The following is a 27,086-nucleotide window of genomic DNA, read 5'->3' as shown; positions in this document are numbered from 1 at the left end:
GTTTGCTTTTTTCATATCTATTGGAATTTAAAAGAGGAAAAAAAATTAAAAGCCATCGGCACGCAGTGTTCCTAAGTGGTCTCCCTCCCAAGTACTGACTGCGCTCGACGCTGCTTAACTTCGATGATCGGACGAGAACCGGTGGATTCAGCGTGATATGGCCGTTGCCGAGAGTGCTTGTTAATAATTTCAATTTAATTCACTTTCATCTTTATAAAACAATATCAAAAAGAAGATATGTTTGCTTTTTTATATCTGGAGGAATTTAAAAGAGGAAACAAAAAGGAAAAAGCCAAAGGCACGCAGTGTTCCCAAGTACTGACCGCGCTCGACGCTGCTTAACTTCGGTGATCGGACGAGAACCGGTGTTTTCAGCGTGATATGGCCGTTGCTGAGAGTGCTAGATAGTAATTCGAATTTAAATTAAGTGAGACAAATTGACCTTCATCTTTTTAAAACAATAACAAAAAGAAAATAAGTTTGCTTTTTTCATATCTATTGGAATTTAAAAGTGAAAAAAAAGTGAAAAAGCCTACGGCAAGTAGTGTTCCTAAGTGGTCTCCCTCCCAAGTACTGACTGCGCTCGACGCTGCTTAACTTCGGTGATCGGACGAGAACCGGTGTTTTCAGCGTGATATGGCCGTTGCTGAGAGTGCTAGATAGTAATTCGAATTTAAATTAAGTGAGACAAATTGACCTTCATCTTTTTAAAACAATAACAAAAAGAAAATAAGTTTGCTTTTTTCATATCTATTGGAATTTAAAAGTGAAAAAAAAGTGAAAAAGCCTACGGCACGTAGTGTTCCTAAGTGTTCTCCCTCCCAAGTACTGACTGCGCTCGACGCTGCTTAACTTCGGTGATCGGACGAGAACCGGTGTTTTCAGCGTGATATGGCCGTTGCCGAGAGTGCTATTTAATTATTTGAATTTAATTAACCTTCGTCTTTATAAAACAATAACAAAAAGAAGATATGTTTGCTTTTTTCATATCTATTGGAATTTGAAAGTGGAAAAAAAGTGAAAAACCAACGGCACGCAGTGTTCCTAAGTGGTCTTCCTCCCAAGTACTTACTGCGCTCGACGCTGCTTAATTTCGGTGATCGGACGAGAACCGGTGTTTTCAGCGTGATATGGCCGTTGCTGAGAGTGCTAGATAATAATTCGAATTTAAATTAAGTGAGACATATTGACCTTCATCTTTTTAAAACAATAACAAAAAGAAAATAAGTTTGCTTTTTTCATATCTATTGGAATTTAAAAGAGGAAAAAAAATTAAAAGCCATCGGCACGCAGTGTTCCTAAGTGGTCTCCCTCCCAAGTACTGACTGCGCTCGACGCTGCTTAACTTCGATGATCGGACGAGAACCGGTGGATTCAGCGTGATATGGCCGTTGCCGAGAGTGCTTGTTAATAATTTCAATTTAATTCACTTTCATCTTTATAAAACAATATCAAAAAGAAGATATGTTTGCTTTTTTATATCTGGAGGAATTTAAAAGAGGAAACAAAAAGGAAAAAGCCAAAGGCACGCAGTGTTCCCAAGTACTGACCGCGCTCGACGCTGCTTAACTTCGGTGATCGGACGAGAACCGGTGTTTTCAGCGTGATATGGCCGTTGCTGAGAGTGCTAGATAGTAATTCGAATTTAAATTAAGTGAGACAAATTGACCTTCATCTTTTTAAAACAATAACAAAAAGAAAATAAGTTTGCTTTTTTCATATCTATTGGAATTTGAAAGTGAAAAAAAAGTGAAAAAGCCTACGGCACGTAGTGTTCCTAAGAGGTCTCCCTCCCAAGTACTGACTGCGCTCGACGCTGCTTAACTTCGGTGATCGGACGAGAACCGGTGTTTTCAGCGTGATATGGCCGTTGCTGAGAGTGCTAGATAGTAATTCGAATTTAAATTAAGTGAGACAAATTGACCTTCATCTTTTTAAAACAATAACAAAAAGAAAATAAGTTTGCTTTTTTCATATCTATTGGAATTTAAAAGTGAAAAAAAAGTGAAAAAGCCTACGGCACGTAGTGTTCCTAAGTGGTCTCCCTCCCAAGTACTGACTGCGCTCGACGCTGCTTAACTTCGGTGATCGGACGAGAACCGGTGTATTCAGCATGATATGGCCGTTGCCGAGAGTGCTACTTAATAATTTGAATTTAATTAACCTTCATCTTTATAAAAATATAAAAAAGATATGTTTGCTTTTTTATATCTGGTGGAATTTAAAAGAGGAAACAAAAGTGAAAAAGCCAACGGCACGCAGAGTTTCCAATTACTGACTGCGCTCGACGCTGCTTAACTTCGGTGATAGGACTAGAACCGGTGTTTTCAACGTGATATGGCCGTTGCCGAGAGTGTTAGTTAATAATTCGAATTTAAATTAAGTGAGACAAATTAACCTTCATCTTTTTAAAACAATAACAAAAAGAAAATAAGTTTGCTTTTTTCATATCTGTTGGAATTTAAAACAGGAAAAAAAAGTGAAAAAGCCAACGGCACGCAGTGTTCCCAAGTGGTCTGCCTCCCAAGTACTGACTGCGCTCGACGCTGCTTAACTTCGGTGATCGGACGAGAACCGGTGTTTTCAGCGTGATATGGCCGTTGCCGAGAGTGCTATTTAATAATTTGAATTTAATTAACCTTCGTCTTTATAAAACAATAACAAAAAGAAGATATGTTTGCTTTTTTCATATCTATTGGAATTTAAAAGTGGAAAAAAAGTGATAAACCAACGGCACGCAGTGTTCCTAAGTGGTCTTCCTCCCAAGTACTGACTGCGCTCGACGCTGCTTAATTTCGGTGATCGGACGAGAACCGGTGTTTTCAGCGTGATATGGCCGTTGCTGAGAGTGCTAGATAATAATTCGAATTTAAATTAAGTGAGACATATTGACCTTCATCTTTTTAAAACAATAACAAAAAGAAAATAAGTTTGCTTTTTTCATATCTATTGGAATTTAAAAGAGGAAAAAAAATTAAAAGCCATCGGCACGCAGTGTTCCTAAGTGGTCTCCCTCCCAAGTACTGACTGCGCTCGACGCTGCTTAACTTCGATGATCGGACGAGAACCGGTGGATTCAGCGTGATACGGCCGTTGCCGAGAGTGCTTGTTAATAATTTCAATTTAATTCACTTTCATCTTTATAAAACAATATCAAAAAGAAGATATGTTTGCTTTTTTATATCTGGAGGAATTTAAAAGAGGAAACAAAAAGGAAAAAGCCAAAGGCACGCAGTGTTCCCAAGTACTGACTGCGCTCGACGCTGCTTAACTTCGGTGATCGGACGAGAACCGGTGTTTTCTGCGTGATATGGCCGTTGCTGAGAGTGCTAGATAATAATTCGAATTTAAATTAAGTGAGACAAATTAACTTTCATATTTATAAAACAATAACAAAAAGAAGATATGTTTGGTTTTTTCATATCTGATGGAATTTAAAAGAGGAATCAAAAAGGAATAAGCCAACGGCACGCAGTGTTCCCAAGTACTGACTGCGCTCGACGCTGCTTAACTTCGGTGAACGGACGAGAACCGGTGTATTCAGCATGATATGGCCGTTGCCGAGAGTGCTAGTTAATAATTTGAATTCAATTAAACTTCATCTTTATAAAACAATAACAAAAAGAAGATATGTTTGCTTTTTTCATATCTGGTGGAATTTAAAAGACGAAACAAAAAGGAAAAAGCCAACGGCACGCTGTGTTCCCAAGTACTGACTGCGCTCGACGCTGCTTAACTTTGGTGATCGGACGAAAACCGGTGTATTCAGCGTGATATGGCCGTTGCCGAGGGCTAGTTAATAATTTGAATTTAATTAACTTTCATCTTTATAAAACAATATCAAAAAGAAGATATGTTTGCTTTTTTCATATCTGGATGAATTTAAAAGAGGAAGCAAAAAGGAAAAAGCCAAAGGCACGCAGTGTTCCCAAGTACTGACTGCGCACGACGCTGCTTAACTTCGGTGATCGGACGAGAACCGGTGTTTTCAGCGTGATATGGCCGTTGCTGAGAGTGCTAGATAATAATTCGAATTTAAATTAAGTGAGACATATTGACCTTCATCTTTTTAAAACAATAACAAAAAGAAAATAAGTTTGCTTTTTTCATATCTATTGGAATTTAAAAGAGGAAAAAAAATTAAAAGCCATCGGCACGCAGTGTTCCCAAGTGGTCTGCCTCCCAAGTACTGACTGCGCTCGACGCTGCTTAACTTCGGTGATCGGACGAGAACCGGTGTTTTCAGCGTGATATGGCCGTTGCCGAGAGTGCTATTTAATAATTTGAATTTAATTAACCTTCGTCTTTATAAAACAATAACAAAAAGAAGATATGTTTGCTTTTTTCATATCTATTGGAATTTAAAAGTGGAAAAAAAGTGATAAACCAACGGCACGCAGTGTTCCTAAGTGGTCTTCCTCCCAAGTACTGACTGCGCTCGACGCTGCTTAATTTCGGTGATCGGACGAGAACCGGTGTTTTCAGCGTGATATGGCCGTTGCTGAGAGTGCTAGATAATAATTCGAATTTAAATTAAGTGAGACATATTGACCTTCATCTTTTTAAAACAATAACAAAAAGAAAATAAGTTTGCTTTTTTCATATCTATTGGAATTTAAAAGAGGAAAAAAAATTAAAAGCCATCGGCACGCAGTGTTCCTAAGTGGTCTCCCTCCCAAGTACTGACTGCGCTCGACGCTGCTTAACTTCGATGATCGGACGAGAACCGGTGGATTCAGCGTGATACGGCCGTTGCCGAGAGTGCTTGTTAATAATTTCAATTTAATTCACTTTCATCTTTATAAAACAATATCAAAAAGAAGATATGTTTGCTTTTTTATATCTGGAGGAATTTAAAAGAGGAAACAAAAAGGAAAAAGCCAAAGGCACGCAGTGTTCCCAAGTACTGACTGCGCTCGACGCTGCTTAACTTCGGTGATCGGACGAGAACCGGTGTTTTCTGCGTGATATGGCCGTTGCTGAGAGTGCTAGATAATAATTCGAATTTAAATTAAGTGAGACAAATTAACTTTCATATTTATAAAACAATAACAAAAAGAAGATATGTTTGGTTTTTTCATATCTGATGGAATTTAAAAGAGGAATCAAAAAGGAATAAGCCAACGGCACGCAGTGTTCCCAAGTACTGACTGCGCTCGACGCTGCTTAACTTCGGTGAACGGACGAGAACCGGTGTATTCAGCATGATATGGCCGTTGCCGAGAGTGCTAGTTAATAATTTGAATTCAATTAAACTTCATCTTTATAAAACAATAACAAAAAGAAGATATGTTTGCTTTTTTCATATCTGGTGGAATTTAAAAGACGAAACAAAAAGGAAAAAGCCAACGGCACGCTGTGTTCCCAAGTACTGACTGCGCTCGACGCTGCTTAACTTTGGTGATCGGACGAAAACCGGTGTATTCAGCGTGATATGGCCGTTGCCGAGGGCTAGTTAATAATTTGAATTTAATTAACTTTCATCTTTATAAAACAATATCAAAAAGAAGATATGTTTGCTTTTTTCATATCTGGATGAATTTAAAAGAGGAAGCAAAAAGGAAAAAGCCAAAGGCACGCAGTGTTCCCAAGTACTGACTGCGCACGACGCTGCTTAACTTCGGTGATCGGACGAGAACCGGTGTTTTCAGCGTGATATGGCCGTTGCTGAGAGTGCTAGATAATAATTCGAATTTAAATTAAGTGAGACATATTGACCTTCATCTTTTTAAAACAATAACAAAAAGAAAATAAGTTTGCTTTTTTCATATCTATTGGAATTTAAAAGAGGAAAAAAAATTAAAAGCCATCGGCACGCAGTGTTCCTAAGTGGTCTCCCTCCCAAGTACTGACTGCGCTCGACGCTGCTTAACTTCGATGATCGGACGAGAACCGGTGGATTCAGCGTGATATGGCCGTTGCCGAGAGTGCTTGTTAATAATTTCAATTTAATTCACTTTCATCTTTATAAAACAATATCAAAAAGAAGATATGTTTGCTTTTTTATATCTGGAGGAATTTAAAAGAGGAAACAAAAAGGAAAAAGCCAAAGGCACGCAGTGTTCCCAAGTACTGACCGCGCTCGACGCTGCTTAACTTCGGTGATCGGACGAGAACCGGTGTTTTCAGCGTGATATGGCCGTTGCTGAGAGTGCTAGATAGTAATTCGAATTTAAATTAAGTGAGACAAATTGACCTTCATCTTTTGAAAACAATAACAAAAAGAAAATAAGTTTGCTTTTTTCATATCCATTGGAATTTGAAAGTGAAAAAAAAGTGAAAAAGCCTACGGCACGTAGTGTTCCTAAGTGGTCTCCCTCCCAAGTACTGACTGCGCTCGACGCTGCTTAACTTCGGTGATCGGACGAGAACCGGTGTTTTCAGCGTGATATGGCCGTTGCTGAGAGTGCTAGATAGTAATTCGAATTTAAATTAAGTGAGACAAATTGACCTTCATCTTTTTAAAACAATAACAAAAAGAAAATAAGTTTGCTTTTTTCATATCTATTGGAATTTAAAAGTGAAAAAAAAGTGAAAAAGCCTACGGCACGTAGTGTTCCTAAGTGGTCTCCCTCCCAAGTACTGACTGCGCTCGACGCTGCTTAACTTCGGTGATCGGACGAGAACCGGTGTATTCAGCATGATATGGCCGTTGCCGAGAGTGCTACTTAATAATTTGAATTTAATTAACCTTCATCTTTATAAAAATATAAAAAAGATATGTTTGCTTTTTTATATCTGGTGGAATTTAAAAGAGGAAACAAAAGTGAAAAAGCCAACGGCACGCAGAGTTTCCAATTACTGACTGCGCTCGACGCTGCTTAACTTCGGTGATAGGACTAGAACCGGTGTTTTCAACGTGATATGGCCGTTGCCGAGAGTGTTAGTTAATAATTCGAATTTAAATTAAGTGAGACAAATTAACCTTCATCTTTTTAAAACAATAACAAAAAGAAAATAAGTTTGCTTTTTTCATATCTGTTGGAATTTAAAACAGGAAAAAAAAGTGAAAAAGCCAACGGCACGCAGTGTTCCCAAGTGGTCTGCCTCCCAAGTACTGACTGCGCTCGACGCTGCTTAACTTCGGTGATCGGACGAGAACCGGTGTTTTCAGCGTGATATGGCCGTTGCCGAGAGTGCTATTTAATAATTTGAATTTAATTAACCTTCGTCTTTATAAAACAATAACAAAAAGAAGATATGTTTGCTTTTTTCATATCTATTGGAATTTAAAAGTGGAAAAAAAGTGATAAACCAACGGCACGCAGTGTTCCTAAGTGGTCTTCCTCCCAAGTACTGACTGCGCTCGACGCTGCTTAATTTCGGTGATCGGACGAGAACCGGTGTTTTCAGCGTGATATGGCCGTTGCTGAGAGTGCTAGATAATAATTCGAATTTAAATTAAGTGAGACATATTGACCTTCATCTTTTTAAAACAATAACAAAAAGAAAATAAGTTTGCTTTTTTCATATCTATTGGAATTTAAAAGAGGAAAAAAAATTAAAAGCCATCGGCACGCAGTGTTCCTAAGTGGTCTCCCTCCCAAGTACTGACTGCGCTCGACGCTGCTTAACTTCGATGATCGGACGAGAACCGGTGGATTCAGCGTGATACGGCCGTTGCCGAGAGTGCTTGTTAATAATTTCAATTTAATTCACTTTCATCTTTATAAAACAATATCAAAAAGAAGATATGTTTGCTTTTTTATATCTGGAGGAATTTAAAAGAGGAAACAAAAAGGAAAAAGCCAAAGGCACGCAGTGTTCCCAAGTACTGACTGCGCTCGACGCTGCTTAACTTCGGTGATCGGACGAGAACCGGTGTTTTCTGCGTGATATGGCCGTTGCTGAGAGTGCTAGATAATAATTCGAATTTAAATTAAGTGAGACAAATTAACTTTCATATTTATAAAACAATAACAAAAAGAAGATATGTTTGGTTTTTTCATATCTGATGGAATTTAAAAGAGGAATCAAAAAGGAATAAGCCAACGGCACGCAGTGTTCCCAAGTACTGACTGCGCTCGACGCTGCTTAACTTCGGTGAACGGACGAGAACCGGTGTATTCAGCATGATATGGCCGTTGCCGAGAGTGCTAGTTAATAATTTGAATTCAATTAAACTTCATCTTTATAAAACAATAACAAAAAGAAGATATGTTTGCTTTTTTCATATCTGGTGGAATTTAAAAGACGAAACAAAAAGGAAAAAGCCAACGGCACGCTGTGTTCCCAAGTACTGACTGCGCTCGACGCTGCTTAACTTTGGTGATCGGACGAAAACCGGTGTATTCAGCGTGATATGGCCGTTGCCGAGGGCTAGTTAATAATTTGAATTTAATTAACTTTCATCTTTATAAAACAATATCAAAAAGAAGATATGTTTGGTTTTTTCATATCTATTGGAATTTAAAAGAGGAAACAAAAAGGAAAAAGCCAACGGCACGCAGTGTGCCTAAGTACTGACTGCGCTCGACGCTGCTTAAATTCGGTGATCGGACGAGAACCGGTGTTTTCAGCGTGATATGGCCGTTGCCGAGAGTGCTAGATAATAATTCGAATTTAAATTATCTGAGACAAATTGACCTTCATCTTTTTAAAACAATAACAAAAAGAAAATATGTTTGCTTTTTTTCATATCTATAGGAATTTAAAAGAGGAAAAAAAAGTGAAAAAGCCAACGGCACGCAGTGTTCCTAAGTGGTCTCCCTCCCAAGTACTGACTGCGCTCGACGCTGCTTAACTTCGGTGATCGGACGAGAACCGGTGTTTTCAGCGTGATATGGCCGTTGCCGAGAGTGCTAGATAATAATTCGAATTTAAATTAAGTGAGACAAATTAACCATCATCTTTTTAAAACAATAACAAAAAGAAAATATGTTTGCTTTTTTCATATCTATTGGAATTTAAAAGAGGAAAAAAAGTGAAAAAGCCAACGGCACGCAGTGTTCCAAAAGTGGTCTCGCTCCCAAGTACTGACTGCGCTCGACGTTGCTTAACTTCGGTGATTGGACGAGAACCGGTGTTTTCAGCGTGTTATGGCCGTTGCCAAGAGTGCTATTTAATAATTTGAATTTATTTAACCTTCATCTTTATAAAACAATAACAAAAAGAAGATATGTTTGCTTTTTTCATATCTATTGGAATTTAAAAGTGGAAAAAAAGTGAAAAAGCCAACGGCACGCAGTGTTCCAAAAGTGGTCTCGCTCCCAAGTACTGACTGCGCTCGACGTTGCTTAACTTCGGTGATCGGACGAGAACCGGTGTTTTCAGAGTGATATGGCCGTTGCCTAGAGTGATAGATAATAATTCGAATTTAAATTAAGTGAGACAATTTGACTTTCATCTTTTTAAAACAATAACAAAAAGATGAAGGTCAATTTGTCTCACTTAATTTAAATTCGAATTATTATCTAGCACTCTCAGCAGCGGCCATATCACGCTGAAAACACCGGTACTCGTCCGATCACCGAAGTTAAGCACCGTCGAGCTCAGTCAGTACTTGGGAACACAGCGTGCCGTTGGCTTTTTCCTTTTTGTTTCCTCTTTTTAATTCCACCAGATATGAAAAAAAGCAAACATATCTTCTTTTTGTTATTGTTTTATAAAGATGAAGGTTAATTGAATTCAAATTATTAACTAGCACTCTCGGCAACGGCCATATCATGCTGAATACACTGTTTCTCGTCCGATCACCGAAGTTAAGAAGCGTCGAGCGCAGTCAGTACTTGGGAGGGAGACCACTTAGGAACACTGCGTGCCGTTGGCTTTTTCACTTTTTTTTCCTTTTTTAAATTCCAATAGATATGAAAAAAGCAAACATATTTTCTTTTTGTTATAGTTTTAAAAAGATGAAGGTTAATTTGTCTCAATTAATTTAAATTCGAATTATTAACTAGCACTCTCGGCAACGGCCATATCACGCTGAAAACACCGGTTCTAGTCCTATCACCGAAGTTAAGCAGCGTCGAGCGCAGTCAGTACTTGGGAGGGAGACCATTTAGGAACACTGCGTGCCGTTGGCTTTTTTAATTTTTTTTCCTCTTTTAAATTCCAATAGATATGAAAAAAGCAAACATATTTTCTTTTTGTTATTGTTTTAAAAAGATGAAGGTCAAATTGTCTCACTTAATTTAAATTCGAATTATTATCTAGCACACTTGGCAACGGCCATAACACGCTGAAAACACCGGTTCTCGTCCGATCACCGAAATTAAGAAGCGTCGAGCGCAGTCAATACTTGGGAGGGAGACCACTTAGGAACACTGCGTGCCGTTGGCTTTTTCACTTTTTTTTCCTCTTTTAAATTCCAATAGATATGAAAAAACCAAACATATCTTCTTTTTGTTATTGTTTTATAAAGATGAAATTTAATTAAATTCAAATTGTTAAATAGCACTTTCGGTGACGGCCATATCACGCTGAAAACAACGGTTCTCGTCCGATCACCGAAGTTAAGCAGCGTCGAGCGCAATCAGTACTTGGAAACACTGCGTGACGTTGGCTTTTTCACTTTTATATCCTCTTTTAAATTCCACCAGATATGAAAAAACCAAACATATCTTCATTTTGATATTGTTTTATAAAGATGAAAGTTAATTAAATTCAAATTATTAAATAGCACTTTCGGTAACGGCCATATCACGCTGAAAACAACGGTTCTCGTCCGATCACCGAAGTTAAGCAGCGTCGAGCGCAGTCAGTACTTGGGAGGGAGACCACTTTATAACACTGCGTGCCGTTGGCTTTTTAATTTTTTTTTCCTCTTTTTAATTCCAATAGGTATGAAAAAAGCAAAAATATTTTCTTTTTGTTATTGTTTTAAAAAGATGAAGGTTAATTTGTCTCACTTAATTTAAATTCGAATTATTATCTAGCACGCTCGGCAACGGCCATATCACGCTGAAAACACCGGTTCTCGTCCGATCACCGAAGTTAAGCAGCGTCGAGCGCAGTCAGTACTTGGGAACACTGCGTGCCGTTGGCTTTTTCCTTTTTGTTTCCTCTTTTAAAATCCACCAGATATGAAAAAAGCAAACATATCTTCTTTTTGTTATTGTTTTATAAAGATGAAGTTTAATTGAATTCAAATTATTAATTTCAATGGTTATATTTTAAAATATAAATGTGCTTCTCTGGCCGAGAAACGTCGATTTTGAAAAATGTTATTAAAAATAAAGGTACATTTTTATCTATTGATCAATCGATATGAAATCACTTTTAATGAGTATTTTATAGGTAAATAAGCTGAATTCGGTCAAAAATTTGTCCAGAAAAAAATTCATTAAAAAGTGTACCGAAAAAATCGCATGTTTTTTTTCTTCAAGATACAAAATCCGTGACAACGATTTCTTATTGGAAATTGAATTTTAACAGTTTTTTGTATGAATATCGTTATATTTGCTTGAATTAAAGCAAAAAGTACAAAAATAATGGTTTCAGTGGTTATATTTTAAAATAGTGAAAAAATTCTCAAAATGTGCTTCTCTGGCCGAGAAACGTCGATTTTGAAAATGTTATTAAAACTCGAGGTACATTTTTATTTATTGATCAATCGATATGAAATCACTTTTAATGAGTATTTTATAGGTAAATAAGCTGAATTCGGTCAAAAATTTGTCCAGAAAAAAATTCATTAAAAAGTGTACCGAAAAAATCGCATGTTTTTTTTCTTCAAGATACAAAATCCGTGACAACGATTTCTTATTGGAAATTGAATTTTAGCAGTTTTTTGGATGAATATCGTTATATTTGCTTGAATTAAAGCAAAAAGTGCAAAAATAATGGTTTCAATGGTTATATTTTAAAATAGTGAAAAAATTCTCAAAATGTTTTTCTCTGGCCGAGAAACGTCGATTTTGAAAATGTTATTAAAAATCGAGGTTCATTTTTATTTATTGATCAATCGAAATGAAATCACTTTTAATGAGTATTTTATAGGTAAATAAGCTGAATTCGGTCAAAAATTTGTCCAGAAAAAAATGCATTCAAAAGTGTACCGAAAAAATCGCATATTTTTTTCTTCAAGATACAAAATCCGTGACAACGATTTCTTATTGGAAATTGAATTTTAACAGTTTTTCGGATGTATATCGTTATATTTGCTTGAATTAAAGCAAAAAGTACAAAAAAAATGGTTTCAGTGGTTATATTTGAAAATAGTGAAAAAATTCTCAAAATGTTTTTCTCTGGCCGAGAAACGTCGATTTTCAAAATATTATTAAAAATCGAGGTTCATTTTTATTTATTGATCAATCGAAATGAAATCACTTTTAATGAGTATTTTATAGGTAATTTATTTGAATTCGGTCAAACATTTGTCCAGAAAAAAATGCATTAAAAAGTGTACCGAAAAAATCGCATGTTTTTTTTCTTCAAGATACAAAATCCGTGACAACGATTTCTTATTGAAAATTGAATTTGAACAATTTTTTGAATGAATATCGTTATATTTAATTGAATTAAAGCGAAAAGTACAAAAATAGTGGTTTCAATGGTTATATTTTAAAATAGTGAAAAAATTTTCAAAATGTTTTTCTCTGGCCGAGAAACGTCGATTTTCAAAATATTATTAAAAATCGAGGTTCATTTTTATTTATTGATCAATCGAAATGAAATCACTTTTAGTGAGTATTTTATAGGTAATTAATTTGAATTCGGTCAAATATTTGTCCAGAAAAAAATGCATTAAAAAGTTTACTGAAAAAATCGCATGTTTTTTTTTCTTCAAGATGCAAAATCCGTGACAACGATTTCTTATTGAAAATTGAATTTGAACAGTTTTTTGAATGAATATCGTTATATTTGCTTGAATTAAAGCAAAAAGAACAAAAATAGTGGTTTCAGTGGTTATATTTTAAAATAGTGAAAAAATTCTCAAAATGTGCTTCTCTGGCCGAGAAACGTCGATTTTGAAAATGTTATTAAAAATAAAGGTACATTTTTATTTATTGATCAATCGATATGAAATCACTTTTAATGAGTATTTTATAGGTAATAAGGCTGAATTCTGTAAAAATTTGTCCAGAAAAAAAATGCATTCAAAAGTGTACCGAAAAAATCGCATGTTTTTTTTCTTCAAGATTCAAAATCCGTGACAACGATTTCTTATTGGAAATTGAATTTTAGCAGTTTTTTGGATGAATATCGTTATATTTGCTTGAATTAAAGCAAAAAGTACAAAAATAATGGTTTCAATGGTTATATTTTAAAATAGTGAAAAAATTCTCAAAATGTTTTTCTCTGGCCGAGAAACGTCGATTTTGAAAATGTTATTAAAAATCGAGGTTCAATTTTATTTATTGATCAATCGAGATGAAATCACTTTTAATGAGTATTTTATAGGTAATTAATTTGAATTCGGTCAAAAATTTGTCCAGAAAAAAATGCATTCAAAAGTGTATCGAAAAAATCGCATGTTTTTTTTCTTCAAGATACAAAATCCGTGACAACGATTTCTTATTGAAAATTGAATTTGAACAATTTTTTGAATGAATATCGTTATATTTAATTGAATTAAAGCGAAAAGTACAAAAATAGTGGTTTCAATGGTTATATTTTAAAATAGTGAAAAAATTTTCAAAATGTTTTTCTCTGGCCGAGAAACGTCGATTTTCAAAATATTATTAAAAATCGAGGTTCATTTTTATTTATTGATCAATCGAAATGAAATCACTTTTAGTGAGTATTTTATAGGTAATTAATTTGAATTCGGTCAAATATTTGTCCAGAAAAAAATGCATTAAAAAGTTTACTGAAAAAATCGCATGTTTTTTTTCTTCAAGATGCAAAATCCGTGACAACGATTTCTTATTGAAAATTGAATTTGAACAGTTTTTTGAATGAATATCGTTATATTTGCTTGAATTAAAGCAAAAAGAACAAAAATAGTGGTTTCAGTGGTTATATTTTAAAATAGTGAAAAAATTCTCAAAATGTGCTTCTCTGGCCGAGAAACGTCGATTTTGAAAATGTTATTAAAAATAAAGGTACATTTTTATTTATTGATCAATCGATATGAAATCACTTTTAATGAGTATTTTATAGGTAATAAGGCTGAATTCTGTAAAAATTTGTCCAGAAAAAAAATGCATTCAAAAGTGTACCGAAAAAATCGCATGTTTTTTTTCTTCAAGATTCAAAATCCGTGACAACGATTTCTTATTGGAAATTGAATTTTAGCAGTTTTTTGGATGAATATCGTTATATTTGCTTGAATTAAAGCAAAAAGTACAAAAATAATGGTTTCAATGGTTATATTTTAAAATAGTGAAAAAATTCTCAAAATGTTTTTCTCTGGCCGAGAAACGTCGATTTTGAAAATGATATTAAAAATCGAGGTTCAATTTTATTTATTGATCAATCGAGATGAAATCACTTTTAATGAGTATTTTATAGGTAATAAAGCTGAATTCGGTCAAAAGTTTGTCCAGAAAAAAATGCATTCAAAAGTGTACCGAAAAAATCGCATGTTTTTATTCTTCAAGATACAAAATCCGTGACAACGATTTCTTATTGAAAATTGAATTTGAACAATTTTTTGAATGAATATCGTTATATTTAATTGAATTAAAGAAAAAGTACAAAAATAGTGGTTTCAATGGTTATATTTTAAAATAGTGAAAAAATTCTCAAAATGTTTTTCTCTGGCCGAGAAACGTCGATTTTCAAAATATTATTAAAAATCGAGGTTCATTTTTATTTATTGATCAATCGAAATGAAATCACTTTTGATGAGTATTTTATATGTAATTTATTTGAATTCGGTCAAACATTTGTCCAGAAAAAAATGCATTAAAAAGTGTACCGAAAAAATCGCATGTTTATTTTCTTCAAGATACAAAATCCGTGACAACGATTTCTTATTGAAAATTGAATTTGAACAGTTTTTTGAATGAATATTGTTACATTTGCTTGAATTAAAGCAAAAAGTACAAAAATAGTGGTTTCAGTGGTTATATTTTAAAATAGTGAAAAAATTCTCAAAATGTGCTTCTCTGGCAGAGAAAAGTCGATTTTGAAAATGTTATAAAAAATAAAGGTACATTTTTATCTATTGATCAATCGATATGAAATCACTTTTAATGAGTATTTTATAGGTAAATAAGCTGAATTCGGTCAAAAATTTGTCCAGAAAAAAAATTCATTAAAAAGTGTACCGAAAAAATCGCATGTTTTTTTTCTTCAAGATACAAAATCCGTGACAACGATTTCTTATTGGAAATTGAATTTTAACAGTTTTTTGGATGAATATCGTTATATTTGCTTGAATTAAAGCAAAAAGTACAAAAATAATGGTTTCAATGGTTATATTTTAAAATAGTGAAAAAATTCTCAAAATGTTTTTCTCTGGCCGAGAAACGTCGATTTTGAAAATGTTATTAAAAATCGAGGTTCAATTTTATTTATTGATCTATCGAGATGAAATCACTTTTAATGAGTATTTTATAGGTAATTAATTTGAATTCGGTCAAAAATTTGTCCAGAAAAAAATGCATTCAAAAGTGTATCGAAAAAATCGCATGTTTTTTTTCTTCAAGATACAAAATCCGTGACAACGATTTCTTATTGAAAATTGAATTTGAACAGTTTTTTGAATGAATATCGTTATATTTGCTTGAATTAAAGCAAAAAGAACAAAAATAGTGGTTTCAGTGGTTATATTTTAAAATAGTGAAAAAATTCTCAAAATGTGCTTCTCTGGCCGAGAAACGTCGATTTTGAAAATGTTATTAAAAATAAAGGTACATTTTTATTTATTGATCAATCGATATGAAATCACTTTTAATGAGTATTTTATAGGTAAATAAGCTGAATTCGGTCAAAAATTTGTCCAGAAAGAAATGCATTCAAAAGTGTACCGAAAAAATCGCATATTTTTTTCTTCAAGATACAAAATCCGTGACAACGATTTCTTATTGGAAATTGAATTTTAACAGTTTTTTGGATGTATATCGTTATATTTGCTTGAATTAAAGCAAAGAGTACAAAAAAAATGGTTTCAGTGGTTATATTTGAAAATAGTGAAAAAATTCTCAAAATGTGCTTCTCTGGCCGAGAAACGTCGATTTTCAAAATGTAATTAAAATTCGAGGTTCAATTTTATTTATTGATCAATCGACATGAAATCACTTTTAATGAGTATTTTATAGGTAATAAAGCTGAATTCGGTAAAAAATTTGTAGGAAAAAAATGCATTCAAAAGTGTAGCGAAAAAATCGCATGAATTTTTTCTTCAAGATACAAAATCCATGACAACGATTTCTGATTGGAAATTGAATTTTAACAGTTTTTTTGTATGAATATCGTTATATTTGCTTGAATTAAAGCAAAAAGTACAAAAATAATGGTTTCAGTGGTTATATTTTAAAATAGTGAAAAAATTCTCAAAATGTGCTTCTCTGGCCGAGAAACGTCGATTTTGAAAACGTTATTAAAACTCGAGGTACATTTTTATTTATTGATCAATCGATATGAAATCACTTTTAATGAGTATTTTATAGGTAATTTATTTGAATTCGGTCAAATATTTGTCCAGAAAAAAATTCATTAAAAAGTGTACCGAAAAAATCGCATGTTTTTTTTCTTCAAGATACAAAATCCGTGACAACGATTTCTTATTGAAAATTGAATTTGAACAATTTTTTGAATGAATATCGTTATATTTAATTGAATTAAAGCGAAAAGTACAAAAATAGTGGTTTCAATGGTTATATTTTAAAATAGTGAAAAAATTTTCAAAATGTTTTTCTCTGGCCGAGAAACGTCGATTTTCAAAATATTATTAAAAATCGAGGTTCATTTTTATTTATTGATCAATCGAAATGAAATCACTTTTAGTGAGTATTTTATAGGTAATTAATTTGAATTCGGTCAAATATTTGTCCAGAAAAAAATGCATTAAAAAGTTTACTGAAAAAATCGCATGTTTTTTTTTCTTCAAGATGCAAAATCCGTGACAACGATTTCTTATTGAAAATTGAATTTGAACAGTTTTTTGAATGAATATCGTTATATTTGCTTGAATTAAAGCAAAAAGAACAAAAATAGTGGTTTCAGTGGTTATATTTTAAAATAGTGAAAAAATTCTCAAAATGTGCTTCTCTGGCCGAGAAACGTCGATTTTGAAAATGTTATTAAAAATAAAGGTACATTTTTATTTATTGATCAATCGATATGAAATCACTTTTAATGAGTATTTTATAGGTAATAAGGCTGAATTCTGTAAAAATTTGTCCAGAAAAAAAATGCATTCAAAAGTGTACCGAAAAAATCGCATGTTTTTTTTCTTCAAGATTCAAAATCCGTGACAACGATTTCTTATTGGAAATTGAATTTTAGCAGTTTTTTGGATGAATATCGTTATATTTGCTTGAATTAAAGCAAAAAGTACAAAAATAATGGTTTCAATGGTTATATTTTAAAATAGTGAAAAAATTCTCAAAATGTTTTTCTCTGGCCGAGAAACGTCGATTTTGAAAATGTTATTAAAAATCGAGGTTCAATTTTATTTATTGATCAATCGAGATGAAATCACTTTTAATGAGTATTTTATAGGTAATAAAGCTGAATTCGGTCAAAAGTTTGTCCAGAAAAAAATGCATTCAAAAGTGTACCGAAAAAATCGCATGTTTTTTTTCTTCAAGATACAAAATCCGTGACAACGATTTCTTATTGAAAATTGAATTTGAACAATTTTTTGAATGAATATCGTTATATTTAATTGAATTAAAAAAAAGTACAAAAATAGTGGTTTCAATGGTTATATTTTAAAATAGTGAAAAAATTCTCAAAATGTTTTTCTCTGGCCGAGAAACGTCGATTTTCAAAATATTATTAAAAATCGAGGTTCATTTTTATTTATTGATCAATCGAAATGAAATCACTTTTGATGAGTATTTTATAGGTAATTTATTTGAATTCGGTCAAACATTTGTCCAGAAAAAAATGCATTAAAAAGTGTACCGAAAAAATCGCATGTTTTTTTTCTTCAAGATACAAAATCCGTGACAACGATTTCTTATTGAAAATTGAATTTGAACAGTTTTTTGAATGAATATTGTTACATTTGCTTGAATTAAAGCAAAAAGTACAAAAATAGTGGTTTCAGTGGTTATATTTTAAAATAGTGAAAAAATTCTCAAAATGTGCTTCTCTGGCAGAGAAAAGTCGATTTTGAAAATGTTATAAAAAATAAAGGTACATTTTTATCTATTGATCAATCGATATGAAATCACTTTTAATGAGTATTTTATAGGTAAATAAGCTGAATTCGGTCAAAAATTTGTCCAGAAAAAAATTCATTAAAAAGTGTACCGAAAAAATCGCATGTTTTTTTTCTTCAAGATACAAAATCCGTGACAACGATTTCTTATTGGAAATTGAATTTTAACAGTTTTTTGGATGAATATCGTTATATTTGCTTGAATTAAAGCAAAAAGTACAAAAATAATGGTTTCAATGGTTATATTTTAAAATAGTGAAAAAATTCTCAAAATGTTTTTCTCTGGCCGAGAAACGTCGATTTTGAAAATGTTATTAAAAATCGAGGTTCAATTTTATTTATTGATCTATCGAGATGAAATCACTTTTAATGAGTATTTTATAGGTAATTAATTTGAATTCGGTCAAAAATTTGTCCAGAAAAAAATGCATTCAAAAGTGTATCGAAAAAATCGCATGTTTTTTTTCTTCAAGATACAAAATCCGTGACAACGATTTCTTATTGAAAATTGAATTTGAACAATTTTTTGAATGAATATCGTTATATTTAATTGAATTAAAGCGAAAAGTACAAAAATAGTGGTTTCAATGGTTATATTTTAAAATAGTGAAAAAATTTTCAAAATGTTTTTCTCTGGCCGAGAAACGTCGATTTTCAAAATATTATTAAAAATCGAGGTTCATTTTTATTTATTGATCAATCGAAATGAAATCACTTTTAGTGAGTATTTTATAGGTAATTAATTTGAATTCGGTCAAATATTTGTCCAGAAAAAAATGCATTAAAAAGTTTACTGAAAAAATCGCATGTTTTTTTTCTTCAAGATGCAAAATCCGTGACAACGATTTCTTATTGAAAATTGAATTTGAACAGTTTTTTGAATGAATATCGTTATATTTGCTTGAATTAAAGCAAAAAGAACAAAAATAGTGGTTTCAGTGGTTATATTTTAAAATAGTGAAAAAATTCTCAAAATGTGCTTCTCTGGCCGAGAAACGTCGATTTTGAAAATGTTATTAAAAATAAAGGTACATTTTTATTTATTGATCAATCGATATGAAATCACTTTTAATGAGTATTTTATAGGTAATAAGGCTGAATTCTGTAAAAATTTGTCCAGAAAAAAAATGCATTCAAAAGTGTACCGAAAAAATCGCATGTTTTTTTTCTTCAAGATTCAAAATCCGTGACAACGATTTCTTATTGGAAATTGAATTTTAGCAGTTTTTTGGATGAATATCGTTATATTTGCTTGAATTAAAGCAAAAAGTACAAAAATAATGGTTTCAATGGTTATATTTTAAAATAGTGAAAAAATTCTCAAAATGTTTTTCTCTGGCCGAGAAACGTCGATTTTGAAAATGATATTAAAAATCGAGGTTCAATTTTATTTATTGATCAATCGAGATGAAATCACTTTTAATGAGTATTTTATAGGTAATAAAGCTGAATTCGGTCAAAAGTTTGTCCAGAAAAAAATGCATTCAAAAGTGTACCGAAAAAATCGCATGTTTTTATTCTTCAAGATACAAAATCCGTGACAACGATTTCTTATTGAAAATTGAATTTGAACAATTTTTTGAATGAATATCGTTATATTTAATTGAATTAAAGAAAAAGTACAAAAATAGTGGTTTCAATGGTTATATTTTAAAATAGTGAAAAAATTCTCAAAATGTTTTTCTCTGGCCGAGAAACGTCGATTTTCAAAATATTATTAAAAATCGAGGTTCATTTTTATTTATTGATCAATCGAAATGAAATCACTTTTGATGAGTATTTTATATGTAATTTATTTGAATTCGGTCAAACATTTGTCCAGAAAAAAATGCATTAAAAAGTGTACCGAAAAAATCGCATGTTTATTTTCTTCAAGATACAAAATCCGTGACAACGATTTCTTATTGAAAATTGAATTTGAACAGTTTTTTGAATGAATATTGTTACATTTGCTTGAATTAAAGCAAAAAGTACAAAAATAGTGGTTTCAGTGGTTATATTTTAAAATAGTGAAAAAATTCTCAAAATGTGCTTCTCTGGCAGAGAAAAGTCGATTTTGAAAATGTTATAAAAAATAAAGGTACATTTTTATCTATTGATCAATCGATATGAAATCACTTTTAATGAGTATTTTATAGGTAAATAAGCTGAATTCGGTCAAAAATTTGTCCAGAAAAAAAATTCATTAAAAAGTGTACCGAAAAAATCGCATGTTTTTTTTCTTCAAGATACAAAATCCGTGACAACGATTTCTTATTGGAAATTGAATTTTAACAGTTTTTTGGATGAATATCGTTATATTTGCTTGAATTAAAGCAAAAAGTACAAAAATAATGGTTTCAATGGTTATATTTTAAAATAGTGAAAAAATTCTCAAAATGTTTTTCTCTGGCCGAGAAACGTCGATTTTGAAAATGTTATTAAAAATCGAGGTTCAATTTTATTTATTGATCTATCGAGATGAAATCACTTTTAATGAGTATTTTATAGGTAATTAATTTGAATTCGGTCAAAAATTTGTCCAGAAAAAAATGCATTCAAAAGTGTATCGAAAAAATCGCATGTTTTTTTTCTTCAAGATACAAAATCCGTGACAACGATTTCTTATTGAAAATTGAATTTGAACAGTTTTTTGAATGAATATCGTTATATTTGCTTGAATTAAAGCAAAAAGAACAAAAATAGTGGTTTCAGTGGTTATATTTTAAAATAGTGAAAAAATTCTCAAAATGTGCTTCTCTGGCCGAGAAACGTCGATTTTGAAAATGTTATTAAAAATAAAGGTACATTTTTATTTATTGATCAATCGATATGAAATCACTTTTAATGAGTATTTTATAGGTAAATAAGCTGAATTCGGTCAAAAATTTGTCCAGAAAGAAATGCATTCAAAAGTGTACCGAAAAAATCGCATATTTTTTTCTTCAAGATACAAAATCCGTGACAACGATTTCTTATTGGAAATTGAATTTTAACAGTTTTTTGGATGTATATCGTTATATTTGCTTGAATTAAAGCAAAGAGTACAAAAATAATGGTTTCAGTGGTTATATTTGAAAATAGTGAAAAAATTCTCAAAATGTGCTTCTCTGGCCGAGAAACGTCGATTTTCAAAATGTAATTAAAATTCGAGGTTCAATTTTATTTATTGATCAATCGACATGAAATCACTTTTAATGAGTATTTTATAGGTAATAAAGCTGAATTCGGTAAAAAATTTGTAGGAAAAAAATGCATTCAAAAGTGTAGCGAAAAAATCGCATGAATTTTTTCTTCAAGATACAAAATCCATGACAACGATTTCTGATTGGAAATTGAATTTTAACAGTTTTTTTGTATGAATATCGTTATATTTGCTTGAATTAAAGCAAAAAGTACAAAAATAATGGTTTCAGTGGTTATATTTTAAAATAGTGAAAAAATTCTCAAAATGTGCTTCTCTGGCCGAGAAACGTCGATTTTGAAAACGTTATTAAAACTCGAGGTACATTTTTATTTATTGATCAATCGATATGAAATCACTTTTAATGAGTATTTTATAGGTAATTTATTTGAATTCGGTCAAATATTTGTCCAGAAAAAAATTCATTAAAAAGTGTACCGAAAAAATCGCATGTTTTTTTTCTTCAAGATACAAAATCCGTGACAACGATTTCTTATTGGAAATTGAATTTTAACAGTTTTTTGGATGAATATCGTTATATTTGCTTGAATTAAAGCAAAAAGTACAAAAAATGGTTTCAGTGGTTATATTTGAAAATAGTGAAAAAATTCTCAAAATGTGCTTCTCTGGCCGAGAAACGTCGATTTTGAAAATGTAATTAAAAATCGAGGTTCAATTTTATTTATTGATCAATCGAGATGAAATCACTTTTAATGAGTATTTTATAGGTAAATAAGCTGAATTCGGTCAAAAATTTGTCCAGAAAAAAATTCATTCAAAAGTGTACCGAAAAAATCGCATATTTTTTTCTTCAAGATACAAAATCCGTGACAACGATTTCTTATTGGAAATTGAATTTTAACAGTTTTTTGGATGTATATCGTTATATTTGCTTGAATTAAAGCAAAGAGTACAAAAAAAATGGTTTCAGTGGTTATATTTGAAAATAGTGAAAAAATTCTCAAAATGTGCTTCTCTGGCCGAGAAACGTCGATTTTCAAAATGTAATTAAAATTTGAGGTTCAATTTTATTTATTGATCAATCGACATGAAATCACTTTTAATGAGTATTTTATAGGTAATAAAGCTGAATTCGGTAAAAAATTTGTCCGGAAAAAAATGCATTCAAAAGTGTAGCGAAAAAATCGCATGAATTTTTTCTTCAAGATACAAAATCCATGACAACGATTTCTGATTGGAAATTGAATTTTAACAGTTTTTTTGTATGAATATCGTTATATTTTGCTTGAATTAAAGCAAAAAGTACAAAAATAATGGTTTCAGTGGTTATATTTTAAAATAGTGAAAAAATTCTCAAAATGTGCTTCTCTGGCCGAGAAACGTCGATTTTGAAAACGTTATTAAAACTCGAGGTACATTTTTATTTATTGATCAATCGATATGAAATCACTTTTAATGAGTATTTTATAGGTAATTTATTTGAATTCGGTCAAATATTTGTCCAGAAAAAAATTCATTAAAAAGTGTACCGAAAAAATCGCATGTTTTTTTTCTTCAAGATACAAAATCCGTGACAACGATTTCTTATTGAAAATTGAATTTGAACAGTTTTTTGAATGAATATTGTTACATTTGCTTGAATTAAAGCAAAAAGTACAAAAATAGTGGTTTCAGTGGTTATATTTTAAAATAGTGAAAAAATTCTCAAAATGTGCTTCTCTGGCAGAGAAAAGTCGATTTTGAAAATGTTATAAAAAATAAAGGTACATTTTTATCTATTGATCAATCGATATGAAATCACTTTTAATGAGTATTTTATAGGTAAATAAGCTGAATTCGGTCAAAAATTTGTCCAGAAAAAAAATTCATTAAAAAGTGTACCGAAAAAATCGCATGTTTTTTTTCTTCAAGATACAAAATCCGTGACAACGATTTCTTATTGGAAATTGAATTTTAACAGTTTTTTGGATGAATATCGTTATATTTGCTTGAATTAAAGCAAAAAGTACAAAAATAATGGTTTCAATGGTTATATTTTAAAATAGTGAAAAAATTCTCAAAATGTTTTTCTCTGGCCGAGAAACGTCGATTTTGAAAATGTTATTAAAAATCGAGGTTCAATTTTATTTATTGATCTATCGAGATGAAATCACTTTTAATGAGTATTTTATAGGTAATTAATTTGAATTCGGTCAAAAATTTGTCCAGAAAAAAATGCATTCAAAAGTGTATCGAAAAAATCGCATGTTTTTTTTCTTCAAGATACAAAATCCGTGACAACGATTTCTTATTGAAAATTGAATTTGAACAGTTTTTTGAATGAATATCGTTATATTTGCTTGAATTAAAGCAAAAAGAACAAAAATAGTGGTTTCAGTGGTTATATTTTAAAATAGTGAAAAAATTCTCAAAATGTGCTTCTCTGGCCGAGAAACGTCGATTTTGAAAATGTTATTAAAAATAAAGGTACATTTTTATTTATTGATCAATCGATATGAAATCACTTTTAATGAGTATTTTATAGGTAAATAAGCTGAATTCGGTCAAAAATTTGTCCAGAAAGAAATGCATTCAAAAGTGTACCGAAAAAATCGCATATTTTTTTCTTCAAGATACAAAATCCGTGACAACGATTTCTTATTGGAAATTGAATTTTAACAGTTTTTTGGATGTATATCGTTATATTTGCTTGAATTAAAGCAAAGAGTACAAAAAAAATGGTTTCAGTGGTTATATTTGAAAATAGTGAAAAAATTCTCAAAATGTGCTTCTCTGGCCGAGAAACGTCGATTTTCAAAATGTAATTAAAATTCGAGGTTCAATTTTATTTATTGATCAATCGACATGAAATCACTTTTAATGAGTATTTTATAGGTAATAAAGCTGAATTCGGTAAAAAATTTGTAGGAAAAAAATGCATTCAAAAGTGTAGCGAAAAAATCGCATGAATTTTTTCTTCAAGATACAAAATCCATGACAACGATTTCTGATTGGAAATTGAATTTTAACAGTTTTTTTGTATGAATATCGTTATATTTGCTTGAATTAAAGCAAAAAGTACAAAAATAATGGTTTCAGTGGTTATATTTTAAAATAGTGAAAAAATTCTCAAAATGTGCTTCTCTGGCCGAGAAACGTCGATTTTGAAAACGTTATTAAAACTCGAGGTACATTTTTATTTATTGATCAATCGATATGAAATCACTTTTAATGAGTATTTTATAGGTAATTTATTTGAATTCGGTCAAATATTTGTCCAGAAAAAAATTCATTAAAAAGTGTACCGAAAAAATCGCATGTTTTTTTTCTTCAAGATACAAAATCCGTGACAACGATTTCTTATTGGAAATTGAATTTTAACAGTTTTTTGGATGAATATCGTTATATTTGCTTGAATTAAAGCAAAAAGTACAAAAAATGGTTTCAGTGGTTATATTTGAAAATAGTGAAAAAATTCTCAAAATGTGCTTCTCTGGCCGAGAAACGTCGATTTTGAAAATGTAATTAAAAATCGAGGTTCAATTTTATTTATTGATCAATCGAGATGAAATCACTTTTAATGAGTATTTTATAGGTAAATAAGCTGAATTCGGTCAAAAATTTGTCCAGAAAAAAATTCATTCAAAAGTGTACCGAAAAAATCGCATATTTTTTTCTTCAAGATACAAAATCCGTGACAACGATTTCTTATTGGAAATTGAATTTTAACAGTTTTTTGGATGTATATCGTTATATTTGCTTGAATTAAAGCAAAGAGTACAAAAAAAATGGTTTCAGTGGTTATATTTGAAAATAGTGAAAAAATTCTCAAAATGTGCTTCTCTGGCCGAGAAACGTCGATTTTCAAAATGTAATTAAAATTTGAGGTTCAATTTTATTTATTGATCAATCGACATGAAATCACTTTTAATGAGTATTTTATAGGTAATAAAGCTGAATTCGGTAAAAAATTTGTCCGGAAAAAAATGCATTCAAAAGTGTAGCGAAAAAATCGCATGAATTTTTTCTTCAAGATACAAAATCCATGACAACGATTTCTGATTGGAAATTGAATTTTAACAGTTTTTTTGTATGAATATCGTTATATTTTGCTTGAATTAAAGCAAAAAGTACAAAAATAATGGTTTCAGTGGTTATATTTTAAAATAGTGAAAAAATTCTCAAAATGTGCTTCTCTGGCCGAGAAACGTCGATTTTGAAAACGTTATTAAAACTCGAGGTACATTTTTATTTATTGATCAATCGATATGAAATCACTTTTAATGAGTATTTTATAGGTAATTTATTTGAATTCGGTCAAATATTTGTCCAGAAAAAAATTCATTAAAAAGTGTACCGAAAAAATCGCATGTTTTTTTTCTTCAAGATACAAAATCCGTGACAACGATTTCTTATTGGAAATTGAATTTTAACAGTTTTTTGGATGAATATCGTTATATTTGCTTGAATTAAAGCAAAAAGTACAAAAAAATGGTTTCAGTGGTTATATTTGAAAATAGTGAAAAAATTCTCAAAATGTGCTTCTCTGGCCGAGAAACGTCGATTTTGAAAATGTAATTAAAAATCGAGGTTCAATTTTATTTATTGATCAATCGAGATGAAATCACTTTTAATGAGTATTTTATAGGTAAATAAGCTGAATTCGGTCAAAAATTTGTCCAGAAAAAAATTCATTCAAAAGTGTACCGAAAAAATCGCATGTTTTTTTTCTTCAAGATACAAAATCCGTGACAACGATTTCTTATTGAAAATTGAATTTGAACAGTTGTTTGAATGAATATTGTTACATTTGCTTGAATTAAAGCAAAAAGTACAAAAATAGTGGTTTCAGTGGTTATATTTTAAAATAGTGAAAAAATTCTCAAAATGTGCTTCTCTGGCAGAGAAAAGTCGATTTTGAAAATGTTATTAAAAATAAAGGTACATTTTTATCTATTGATCAATCGATATGAAATCACTTTTAATGAGTATTTTATAGGTAAATAAGCTGAATTCGGTCAAAAATTTGTCCAGAAAAAAATGCATTCAAAAGTGTACCGAAAAAATCGCATATTTTTTTCTTCAAGATACAAAATCCGTGACAACGATTTCTTATTGGAAATTGAATTTTAACAGTTTTTTGGATGAATATCGTTATATTTGCTTGAATTAAAGCAAAAAGTACAAAAAAAAATGGTTTCAGTGGTTATATTTGTAAATAGTGAAAAAATTCTCAAAATGTGCTTCTCTGGCCGAGAAACGTCGATTTTGAAAATGTAATTAAAAATCAAGGTTCAATTTTATTTATTGATCAATCGAGATGAAATCACTTTTAATGAGTATTTTATAGGTAATAAAGCTGAATTCGGTAAAAATTTGTCCAGAAAAAAATGCATTCAAAAGTGTACCGAAAAAATCGCATGTTTTTTTTCTTCAAGATACAAAATCCGTGACAACGATTTCTTATTGGAAATTGAATTTTAGCAGTTTTTTGGATGAATATCGTTATATTTGCTTGAATTAAAGCAAAAAGTACAAAAATAATGGTTTCAATGGTTATATTTTAAAATAGTGAAAAAATTCTCAAAATGTTTTTCTCTGGCCGAGAAACGTCGATTTTGAAAATGTTATTAAAAATCGAGGTTCAATTTTATTTATTGATCTATCGAGATGAAATCACTTTTAATGAGTATTTTATAGGTAATTAATTTGAATTCGGTCAAATATTTGTCCAGAAAAAAATTCATTAAAAAGTGTACC

The 27,086-nt window shown here is 31.0% G+C and overlaps 8 non-coding genes and 23 pseudogenes across 8 annotated transcripts; 5 read left to right on the top strand and 26 right to left on the bottom strand.

Moving 5' to 3' along the window:
* Positions 1-50: 50 nt before the first annotated feature.
* On the bottom strand, positions 51-169 carry LOC149659393 (5S ribosomal RNA; annotated as a pseudogene).
* Positions 170-529: 360 nt separating this feature from the next.
* On the bottom strand, positions 530-648 carry LOC149659392 (5S ribosomal RNA; annotated as a pseudogene).
* Positions 649-784: 136 nt separating this feature from the next.
* On the bottom strand, positions 785-903 carry LOC149659391 (5S ribosomal RNA; annotated as a pseudogene).
* Positions 904-1,023: 120 nt separating this feature from the next.
* On the bottom strand, positions 1,024-1,142 carry LOC149659390 (5S ribosomal RNA; annotated as a pseudogene).
* Positions 1,143-1,277: 135 nt separating this feature from the next.
* Positions 1,278-1,396, bottom strand: LOC149659389 (5S ribosomal RNA; annotated as a pseudogene).
* A 360-nt stretch (positions 1,397-1,756) lies between these two features.
* On the bottom strand, positions 1,757-1,875 carry LOC149659388 (5S ribosomal RNA). Its single transcript, XR_016369194.1, has one exon. It is a non-coding gene; the product is annotated as a 5S ribosomal RNA (ribosomal RNA).
* Positions 1,876-2,011: 136 nt separating this feature from the next.
* On the bottom strand, positions 2,012-2,130 carry LOC149659387 (5S ribosomal RNA). Its single transcript, XR_016369717.1, has one exon. It is a non-coding gene; the product is annotated as a 5S ribosomal RNA (ribosomal RNA).
* A 356-nt stretch (positions 2,131-2,486) lies between these two features.
* LOC149659386 (5S ribosomal RNA) lies at positions 2,487-2,605 on the bottom strand. The gene has a single exon (XR_016369463.1). It is a non-coding gene; the product is annotated as a 5S ribosomal RNA (ribosomal RNA).
* Positions 2,606-2,725: 120 nt separating this feature from the next.
* Positions 2,726-2,844, bottom strand: LOC149659385 (5S ribosomal RNA; annotated as a pseudogene).
* Positions 2,845-2,979: 135 nt separating this feature from the next.
* LOC149659384 (5S ribosomal RNA) lies at positions 2,980-3,098 on the bottom strand (annotated as a pseudogene).
* A 361-nt stretch (positions 3,099-3,459) lies between these two features.
* On the bottom strand, positions 3,460-3,562 carry LOC149659383 (5S ribosomal RNA; annotated as a pseudogene).
* A 583-nt stretch (positions 3,563-4,145) lies between these two features.
* LOC149659382 (5S ribosomal RNA) lies at positions 4,146-4,264 on the bottom strand. Its single transcript, XR_016369236.1, has one exon. It is a non-coding gene; the product is annotated as a 5S ribosomal RNA (ribosomal RNA).
* Positions 4,265-4,384: 120 nt separating this feature from the next.
* LOC149659381 (5S ribosomal RNA) lies at positions 4,385-4,503 on the bottom strand (annotated as a pseudogene).
* A 135-nt stretch (positions 4,504-4,638) lies between these two features.
* Positions 4,639-4,757, bottom strand: LOC149659380 (5S ribosomal RNA; annotated as a pseudogene).
* A 361-nt stretch (positions 4,758-5,118) lies between these two features.
* LOC149659379 (5S ribosomal RNA) lies at positions 5,119-5,221 on the bottom strand (annotated as a pseudogene).
* Positions 5,222-5,804: 583 nt separating this feature from the next.
* On the bottom strand, positions 5,805-5,923 carry LOC149659378 (5S ribosomal RNA; annotated as a pseudogene).
* A 360-nt stretch (positions 5,924-6,283) lies between these two features.
* On the bottom strand, positions 6,284-6,402 carry LOC149659377 (5S ribosomal RNA). Its single transcript, XR_016369726.1, has one exon. It is a non-coding gene; the product is annotated as a 5S ribosomal RNA (ribosomal RNA).
* Positions 6,403-6,538: 136 nt separating this feature from the next.
* On the bottom strand, positions 6,539-6,657 carry LOC149659376 (5S ribosomal RNA). The gene has a single exon (XR_016369716.1). It is a non-coding gene; the product is annotated as a 5S ribosomal RNA (ribosomal RNA).
* Positions 6,658-7,013: 356 nt separating this feature from the next.
* On the bottom strand, positions 7,014-7,132 carry LOC149659375 (5S ribosomal RNA). Its single transcript, XR_016369462.1, has one exon. It is a non-coding gene; the product is annotated as a 5S ribosomal RNA (ribosomal RNA).
* A 120-nt stretch (positions 7,133-7,252) lies between these two features.
* On the bottom strand, positions 7,253-7,371 carry LOC149659374 (5S ribosomal RNA; annotated as a pseudogene).
* Positions 7,372-7,506: 135 nt separating this feature from the next.
* LOC149659373 (5S ribosomal RNA) lies at positions 7,507-7,625 on the bottom strand (annotated as a pseudogene).
* A 361-nt stretch (positions 7,626-7,986) lies between these two features.
* On the bottom strand, positions 7,987-8,089 carry LOC149659372 (5S ribosomal RNA; annotated as a pseudogene).
* Positions 8,090-8,434: 345 nt separating this feature from the next.
* On the bottom strand, positions 8,435-8,537 carry LOC149659371 (5S ribosomal RNA; annotated as a pseudogene).
* Positions 8,538-8,675: 138 nt separating this feature from the next.
* On the bottom strand, positions 8,676-8,794 carry LOC149659370 (5S ribosomal RNA). The gene has a single exon (XR_016369655.1). It is a non-coding gene; the product is annotated as a 5S ribosomal RNA (ribosomal RNA).
* Positions 8,795-8,930: 136 nt separating this feature from the next.
* LOC149659369 (5S ribosomal RNA) lies at positions 8,931-9,050 on the bottom strand (annotated as a pseudogene).
* Positions 9,051-9,171: 121 nt separating this feature from the next.
* Positions 9,172-9,291, bottom strand: LOC149659368 (5S ribosomal RNA; annotated as a pseudogene).
* Positions 9,292-9,650: 359 nt separating this feature from the next.
* On the top strand, positions 9,651-9,769 carry LOC149659367 (5S ribosomal RNA; annotated as a pseudogene).
* Positions 9,770-9,906: 137 nt separating this feature from the next.
* Positions 9,907-10,025, top strand: LOC149659366 (5S ribosomal RNA; annotated as a pseudogene).
* Positions 10,026-10,162: 137 nt separating this feature from the next.
* LOC149659365 (5S ribosomal RNA) lies at positions 10,163-10,281 on the top strand (annotated as a pseudogene).
* Positions 10,282-10,628: 347 nt separating this feature from the next.
* LOC149659364 (5S ribosomal RNA) lies at positions 10,629-10,747 on the top strand (annotated as a pseudogene).
* A 137-nt stretch (positions 10,748-10,884) lies between these two features.
* On the top strand, positions 10,885-10,987 carry LOC149659363 (5S ribosomal RNA; annotated as a pseudogene).
* The last annotated feature ends 16,099 nt before the right edge of the window (positions 10,988-27,086 follow it).

This window comes from Phalangium opilio, unplaced genomic scaffold (genome assembly GCF_054372755.1).
Source record: "Phalangium opilio isolate 3A_F unplaced genomic scaffold, DU_Popi_V2 ptg000070l_1, whole genome shotgun sequence".
Lineage (NCBI taxonomy): Eukaryota > Metazoa > Arthropoda > Arachnida > Opiliones > Phalangiidae > Phalangium > Phalangium opilio.
This window is presented reverse-complemented; position numbering and strand designations above follow the sequence as displayed.